Source organism: Puma concolor, chromosome B2, assembly GCF_028749965.1.
Source record: "Puma concolor isolate L17-30 chromosome B2, mPumCon1.1.hap2, whole genome shotgun sequence".
In the NCBI taxonomy this organism is placed as follows: domain Eukaryota; kingdom Metazoa; phylum Chordata; class Mammalia; order Carnivora; family Felidae; genus Puma; species Puma concolor.
The window spans coordinates 131,759,807-131,768,644 of NC_141671.1; the positions used below are offsets into that span (position 1 = coordinate 131,759,807).

The 8,838-nt window shown below is 36.7% G+C and overlaps 1 protein-coding gene across 16 annotated transcripts in view; it reads right to left on the bottom strand.

Annotated features, from left to right (window-relative positions):
- The window catches only part of PLAGL1 (PLAG1 like zinc finger 1), a 111,337-nt gene that overhangs the window by 40,053 nt on the left and 62,446 nt on the right, over positions 1 to 8,838 (bottom strand). For all 16 annotated transcript variants that reach the window (XM_086708054.1, XM_086708048.1, XM_086708058.1 and 13 more), the window contains one exon: positions 7,848 to 7,881. The gene's annotated coding sequence lies outside the window, so the exon portion shown is untranslated. The remainder of the gene's footprint in view (positions 1 to 7,847; positions 7,882 to 8,838) is intronic.

Consider the following 8,838-nt stretch of genomic DNA (forward strand, 5'->3'; position numbering starts at 1 on the left):
ACCAGTTCTGTCCTCTACAATCTTGAGCATATGTATAAAATAACTATTTTAATATCTTTGTTTAGTAAAGCTGTTTACTAAATCTTTAAAAATCTGTTTAATATCTTTATTAAAATCTATCATCTGAGTCTATTTGTATTGACTTATTTTTCTCTTCACCAATGAATTTTCCTGTTTCTTGACATATCTAGTAAATTTTGACTGAATACTAGATACTGCACACTTTACCTTTTTAGGTGCCAGATATTTTGTATTTCTTTAAATATTCTTGAGCTTTGTTCTGGGATGAAGTTAAACTACTAAAAACAATTTGACCTTTAAGAATGGAGAGTCTGCAAATTGTGGCCCACAGGCCAAATCTGGCCCACAGCCTATTTCTGTAAATGAAGTTTTACTAGAATTTGGCCATCCTCATTCACTTATGTATCGTCTATGGCTGCTTTAACATTACAATGGCAGAGCTTAGTAGCTGCAACAGAGATCATATGGCCTGTAAAGCCTAAAATATTTTCTATCTTTTCCTTTACCAAAAAAGTTTATGATTCCTCTTTAATGCTTTACTTTCAGGATTTTTTTTTTTTTAAATTTTTTTTTCAACGTTTTTATTTATTTTTGGGACAGAGAGAGACAGAGCATGAACGGGGGAGGGGCAGAGAGAGAGGGAGACACAGAATCGGAAACAGGCTCCAGGCTCCGAGCCATCAGCCCAGAGCCCGACGCGGGGCTCGAACTCACAGACCGCGAGATCGTGACCTGGCTGAAGTCGGACGCTTAACCGACTGCGCCACCCAGGCGCCCCCAGGGTTTTTTTTTTTAAAGAAAGGATCAAAGCAACCTTTACTCTAGAGCTAATTTTCCCTTACTACTGAGGCAATACCCTTCTGAGTACTCCACTTTATGCCACTTATACTACAAAGGGTTTTCTACTCTGCTGGGACACATTCTTCCCTATGCTGTGAACTACATTTGCCTTCCTAGTGGTTCTTTTCTCAGCCTTGGGTATTTCTCTTACATGCATGCACTAATCAGCACTCAGCTAAAGACTCCAGTGTTCCGTGTTCTCTTTGTGCAACTCTCTTTTCTGGCACTCTGTCCTACAAATTCTAGCGGCACCTGCCTCCCTGAATTCCCAACTCTATTACTTCAATTCATGGTGACCACTGAGCTGTGTTTGGTTTCCTCTTCTTACACTGTGGCCGTGGGCACATCGTTTGTTTTCCTTCTCTCAGCGTTCATGATAGTATACGGCTAGTTGCCCAATGTGTGAAAACCTATTTTAAATTTTTATGGGCTTTTATTGGTTCCATTTTGTTTTTTGGTTGTTTAAGGCTGGAAAATGAATCAAGTTCCTGTTACTACCTCATGGCTGGAAGTCATGAAAGTCCCCTCAGTTTGAAGTTCCAATTGCTTACATTTGTATTAGTGCTTTATATTTACAAATAAGTACTGAAAAATCTGCATTACCTCATTTCATCCTCTCCACATCACTAAGATATAGATATTACCAAAAAGCTCAGAAACTACAAAAAGTGACTTGTCTGGGGTCACATTACAGAGCAGCCCATGTCTCTTAGTCATTTTCTCTTCCACAGAAATAGAGAAGTTTTCAAAATTTGGGATATAAATAATAAGAGGCTGCCTTCTCTATAAAGTACATTGTAAAATAATTACTAGTATCTCAAATTATAATACTGAAAAATATAGAATTAAAGGATTGTTACTGAATGTTGCTAATGACCAGGTCTATCACCTCAATTAATCCTCATAATCCTCATAGCTATTATTATTTCAGTTTTATAAAAGACAACTTGTGACTAAGAAAGGTTAACTTGCTCACAATCATGTACTTACTGACATTACAGCTAGAATTCAAGCCAGGTTACACTCATTCTAAAATTTGTGCTCTCCATGCTGTCTGCTCTCTAATTTATAGCTCTTAAAAAAAAAGGGAGCTTTTGGAACTAAATTATGATAGAACACTCCAAGTCCTCAGTAACAAAATGGTATTATGAGCCATTTATTAAAAGTACCAAGATCTATTCATTTTTACCTAAGAGCTTTTAATCAAACCATTGAAAAAGAAAATGAAGTATGTTCTTAGAAGAAATTTCAAACCTAGTTTTTCTCCCTGTAATACTTAGAAACATATAGATGATTGAGATTTTGGATGCTTTTTAATCATGTTTCATCTAACTGAAGTTCTCAAATCAAGCATTTAAAATTCCCTTACTGAGTTATCTGGGAAAGCCTACAACTAAACAAAACTCAGTTGGGCTTGAGCTCCTGCAACAGAATTTTCTTACCTCTAAATACTGAAAATATATTCAGCTTTCTTAAGACCTTACTACTTATTTTCTGGTAACAAAGCTACATATACTTACTGTAGGAAATTCTGAAAATACACATTTTTTATTTGCATTATTCTCAGTATGTCAGTTTCTTGCTAGCCATAAGAAATGAACCTATTATCTTAAGCTTCCAATTATTGCCACTAAATGTATACGTATCATCTCTACTTTATGTAATTGCATTAATTCTAAAAGTTTCATAATTCACTTTCGGAACTGTATAGGTCTATCATCATATTGCCTACAGATTTTAGCGTTCTCTCCTCTTCTAATAACTATACTTGTTACTTGTCTGTCTCACTGACTGGCTAGAACTTCTACTACCCATGTTAGCAGACATCATGTCACTACTCTTGATTTTGATGGAAATGTTTGTGACCTTTGCTATTAATAAATGTGTTAAGATTCAAAACAAATATTTTATATCCAAAATAAGAAAGTACTATTCCTAAGGGATGACCAGAAATGGGTGTTTAATGTTGTCAAATGTCCCACAAAACTCTAAGTTCACATTTAAAAAAATTATTAATATGGTGTAGTTTTTCCAGAAGATTCCCAAATACTGAATCATTTTTGTACTCAGGGCAAGTCCAATTGGTTAGAGTAGACAGTTCATTTTAAAATCTTATTTGTAGACTTTACATTTATTCTCCTAACAATATTTTAAAAGTTTTGTGTTGGCCATTACATTTTAACGACGGTTATATAAATCAATATATCTATTTTACCTTTCTGAGCTGTGGAAGTTATGTAGCATGGAAGTAACTATTACATGAACATTAGGAAGAATCAATCTGACAGGCAAACCAAGTCAAAATAACCTTTAGCATCTTAATCACTAAAAGTTTTAAAGCTAATTTATATAGAACTTTATATCATGTTCACTTAAATTTTTCTTGTTTTCCTCTCTATTTCTCTGATATATATACACACATTTTGGTAACCTAGTATATGGGCAATTTTTGTAAGTCTTCCAAAGGTATTATAGTGTATGGCTGTACTTATCTTTCGTCTAATGGTTTGTTAACAGTTAAGGGGATCCATGACAAGATATGAATTATTTATTTATTGCCACTTCCAGCAGAAAAAAATCCAAATCCCATGGAAAAATTCCAGTTGGCCTGGCTTGGATCACATGCCCATCCTAGGACTAGAAAAGCAGAAGGACAAGATACAAAAACTGCCTCGATGCGAGTCACTTACCCATCTTTGTGAGTCAGGAGGCAACAACAGAAGGGCATATTAGACAAAGTCAGTAACTACTACATAATCCCTTTCCCCTGTTCCACTTGTGGAGTTCATCTTTGAATGAAGGGAAGACAAATAAAATATATATTAGATGGTGATTAAAAACTAAAGTACTTAAGAGATAAAAGACCATTAAGAGAGTAAAGGGAGGGAGAAATAACGGCAATTCAAAATAGGCTGGGGCACCTAAATAGCTTGGTTGGTTAAGCGTCCAACTCTTGATTTCAGCTCAGGTCATGATCTCATGGTTTGTGAAATCGAGCCCCATGTCAGGCTCTGTGCTGACTGCAAGAAGCCTGCTTGGGATTCTCTCTCTCCTTCTCCCTCCCTGCCCCCACCCCAAATAAATAAATAAACTTAAAAAATGTTTAACAAAACAAAAACAAAACAGGCTGGTCAGGGAAGGCCTACGTGAGGAGATGACAATTTAGCAAATACCTGAAGGAGGTAAAGAAGCAAGTCTTATGGCTTCTTGTGGCAACAATAACTGCAAAACCCTAACTTGGAAGAAGAATACTGATATGGGTAAAGCAGTGAGTGAGGGGGAGCAGTAGAAGGTTAGGTCAGAGGTAATGGGGGCCCATATCATGTAGAAGATGATAAACCTCTATAAAGAGAGGCACTGAGGCATTGGAGCAGAAAAGTAACGTGACCAGACTTAGAGTTTTAAATAATTTATCTGGCTGCTCTTTGGAAAATGGATTATAGGAGAAAAAGTATGAAAGCAGAAAGACCATGGAGTGCCTGGCTGAGCAGGTTAAGCATCGGCATCTTGCTCTTGATTTTGGCTCGGGTCATGATCTCACAGTTGTGAGACTGAGCCCCGCATAGGGCTCCTCACTGAGTGTGGAGCCTGCTTGAGATTCTCTCTCCCTCTCTCCACTTGCCCTTCCCCCCTTGAGCTCTCTCTCAAAAAAAAAAAAAAAAAAAAAAAAAGGCAGGGAGAACAGTAAGGAGCCTATTTTAATAAAAAGATGATGAATGATGATGGTTTGGACCAGTATGAGAGTGGAAGAAATGGTGAGAAGCAGTCATCTTCTGGATATATCTAAGGTAGAGCTAACAGTATTTTCTGACAGCTAGATAAACAGAAGGTGAGATAAAGAAGAAATGACAATGGTGTCAAAGAGTGTGGTGTGAGAAAATAGAGTAACAGAGTTAATATTTATGAGTGATAGAGTTGCCATTTACAGAGATGAAAAAGACTAAGGAAGAGGAAAGTTTAGTTGAGAGTGGAGAGGAACCTAACTGTAGACATATTAGGTTTGGTATGCCTGTTAGACATTCAGCAATTGGGTATTTAAATTTGGAGTTCAGGAGAGAGGTTCACAATGGAGATATAAATTTGGTAGATATCAGCATATATGTGTAGTTAAAGCCATGAAACTGAACCAGCTTAGCTAGGAGTAAGTGTAGGCAGAGAAACAGTGTAGGAACTGTCCTGGGTCACCCAGTGTTTGGAAGTCAGGGCAATGAAGAGATATCTGCAAGGAAGACTGATACGAGTGGTCATGGTAACTGGAAGGCAGCTGGGAAAGTGTGGAGACTCAGAACGCTAGGGAGGTGCATGATTGACAGGGTCAACGATACTGGTAGGTCAGGTAAAATGAGGGCTGAGAACTGTGAGATTTGCAACATGGAGGTCACTGGTGACATTTAAGACAGTTTTGGTAGAATGATGAGAATCAGTCCAGACTGAAATGGGATCAAGACAGAATGGACAGAAAGACTGAAAGATTGTGTAGAAGAAAATGGAAATGAAATGGATTGGTAACTAGGGAGAAAGGGAAGTAAATAATTTTTTTTAAGTAAAAGAGGCAGGACATCCATAACTCAGGGGGGTGAAGGGACAACTGCTACAGCAATATCCTTGAGTAGGTGAAAGGAAATAGAATGTAAGAACATAAGTAGAAGAGTAAGCTTTAGATTGGATTTGGGCAGTTCACCCAGAGAGGAAGAAGAGAATGCAGAATCTATGGTGCGGGTAGTAGGGGTATATGTGACGACGGGCACTTATGGAAGTTCTCTCTTGAGTATTTCTATTTTATCAGTGATAAAGAAAACAGAGTCATCAGGTGAAAGGGAAAACAGAAGAAGAGGAACTGCAAGTTTATAGAGAAATAGGTTTTAAATGTCTTCCTGGGAATTAATTGTCCAAATTGCCTGAAAACATTAGGGGACCACTGAGGTTAATATTCAAAATAGTTAAAATAAGACTAGTGAGCATGGCTGATCACTTTTCTCCAGCTAGGACTAGCTGTGCAGCTAAAGGCATGGAAGAGACAAAGTCTTTGGGGTTTAGATAGCAAAGTATCTAAAAAGTAAAGCAAAGAAGGAAGGATAAGAGAAGGGGATAAACAGGTAATTTTAATGACAGGGTAGAGGCTATTTACACTGAATAAGCAAATATCTAGATGGAATTAAAAATTTGGGAGCAGGGACTGGTGGAGAATGGGATTCTTGAACTCAAGATCATGGAGGGAAACAGTTATTGCTAATGACTAAGTTTGCAATATCACCATGGGGAGGGAGGACAGGACCAAAGTAGTCTGGGAGACAAGATCACTGAAAGAGAGAAAGTTAAGGAACTGAGAAATCAAGGTATTGGAAGGACCCCAAAGTGGCCATAAAATCACCAAGAATTAGGACACAAGAGTCTTGGAGAGGAGGACAGTGAGCCAGGAGCTAAATCCTCAAGGAATGAGAAAGAGTAATGTGGGAATTAGGTGACTACAACAAGGAAAAATACATATTTTTACTTTCAAGATTTTTAGAAATTATGTTTTATAACTATATTTATAATTTACAGTTAATTGTATGTCAACTGTTTTAAGATACTTCAACAGTCTTTTTATGTTCTATTTCTTCTATTCTAGCTCAAATGTCCTTATTCTCTTCCGCTATCATTGTGAAAAATGTACAATAGATCCTGTCATTGTTATCAATTTCCTAAATTTTAAAGCACTATTTCCTCAAAAATGTTTCATGGAGCCCCAATTCTACAGTATATATGGAGTTATATTGGGAAATATGTTTTAAAAACAACACAGACCATAGGCTCTTTTAGATAATCAGTTCTTTGAAGTAAGTCTAATTTTTACTAAGGTTTTTTTCCCCTGAATTTACATGACTATAGGTCCCTTTCCCATATAACATCCAAAGGAATGAGTATACTAAGGCATATACTTTGGGGAAAACTGTATTAAGAGGTGTGTGTCTTCCTAGTGGCCTGAAAATAGGTGAAACAACTTGTTAGAACAAGATTCAAACTAATTTAGACACCGTCTGAGAATGCAAATCCCCAGTATGTTACCTTGCAACAATATCATCCTCCACTGCTAACATTATGAAAAACGAAATCATCTTCACACAATGTTTCTCAAAGAGGTCTTTAAAATTAGTTTAACATATTTCAGTTCTTCATCAAAATGACAACATGCATAAATCAAAACTATTGATTGCACATTATGGTTCATAACCTTATTTTGCCATACTGGCAACACAGTCTCTTTTCTAAGAAATTGGCCAAGTAAAACCCATTTAATAATGTCAAATGTTTTCTGTGACACAGAGAATAATTTCTTTTCCAGGTTAAAAACGTTTATTCAAATTTTCCTATTTCAAATGTTTGCATTTCATGGAATTAAAAAAACCCAAAAACCTACCATCATAACAGGAGCTCTCAATTTTTTTTTCCAATACACAACAAAGAAAAAGTTATAGAACAGCAAGAGAGCTACTTCAAACGATAAAATAGGAATAAAGTCATATTCTCAGATTCCCAGTCTAGAATCCTGCCCTCATTTAATCGAATTGCCAGATTTTCACAGGTAAATGAAGCAGAATTTATTTTTCCTCACTAGTCAAACCACTTACACTTGTGGCTTTCTCCCAGGGTGCTGTGCCCCTCTTATCATCTGCCACAAAGATGTTCTGGGTGCAGGCTGTGATGTCTAATGGGAGAGATGTACATACAACCTCAACTCCACAGATGGCACTTTACTCCTTCGAATCATAACCCTGATAGGAAGTCACTCCAAAGACACAGAAGGCCCTAGCCCAAGATGTGTAATGCAAACTTCCTCAAAATAACTATCACCTAATGGTATCAGAAAAAGTGAAACAGCCCTTAAAATAATATAAGAACCAAATGATAAAGTTTTGCTCCAGGTTCTCTAGAAACGCACTCTTATAATCAGAAAATACAGAATGTTGAGGGTGGAGAATGAATAAATTAAAATGTCAACTTACAAAGCCAATGATGACTTATCAACGAGGCAGAAACCTAAAAACAAAAAAATAAATAAATAAAAGTCATTTATTAGTTGTATGTAACAGTTGTACATGCATTTTTAATTTTACTGTGGTAACTACAGATTCCCACATGAATTTTAAGAGAGATTTGAGTCCTTTTACTGTTTCCCCCAATGATAACATTTCACAAAGCTAAAGCAGAATATCACAATCACTACATATTTGTATTAATACAATCCACTGATCTTTTGAGATTTCCCCAGATTCATTATACTTATTTGTGTACGTATTTGGTTCTACAGAACTTTATTACCTTAGGCTCATGCATATATCACCATACAAGATACCGAACAGTTCCATCACCACAAGGATCCCTCATGTCCTTTTATAAGCACACCCCACCTCCTTTTTCACAACCCCCTTATGTCCCCAACCTCTTATATATCCTTTTGCTTCTCCCTTGGGAGAGAGAAAGAATGTTCGCAAGGGCACACATGCAAGCAGGGGAGGGGAAGAGAGAGGAGGAGAGAGAATCCCAAGCAGGCTTCACATCCAGTGCAGAGCTCAAAGGGGGGCTCAATCTCATGGCCAATGAGATCATGACCTGAGCTGACATCAAGAGTCTGATACCTAACCAACTAAGCCACCCAGGCACCCCAAACCTCTTACACATCTACTTTTTAACATTAAAAATAAACAACATCCATTTGTGAGTGATAAGTATTTTACTCATTGTGCATAAAAGACTACTACCCAGTTATATGTCAAATCATAAAAAAAGAATTCTATTTTTCTACATGAAAGAATAAGATTTAAAGCAACAAATTCTCTGGAGAGAAAATTTTGTTTGCTTGTTGTTACCATGACATAAACTACTCGCTTCAAAAATCAAAAGGTGAAAGGTAAGAGTGTTGTCTGAACTCAGATTCCATATTTTCAACAATATATTTTAAAAGGCTTTATTCTTTTAGAGCAGTTCTAGATTCAC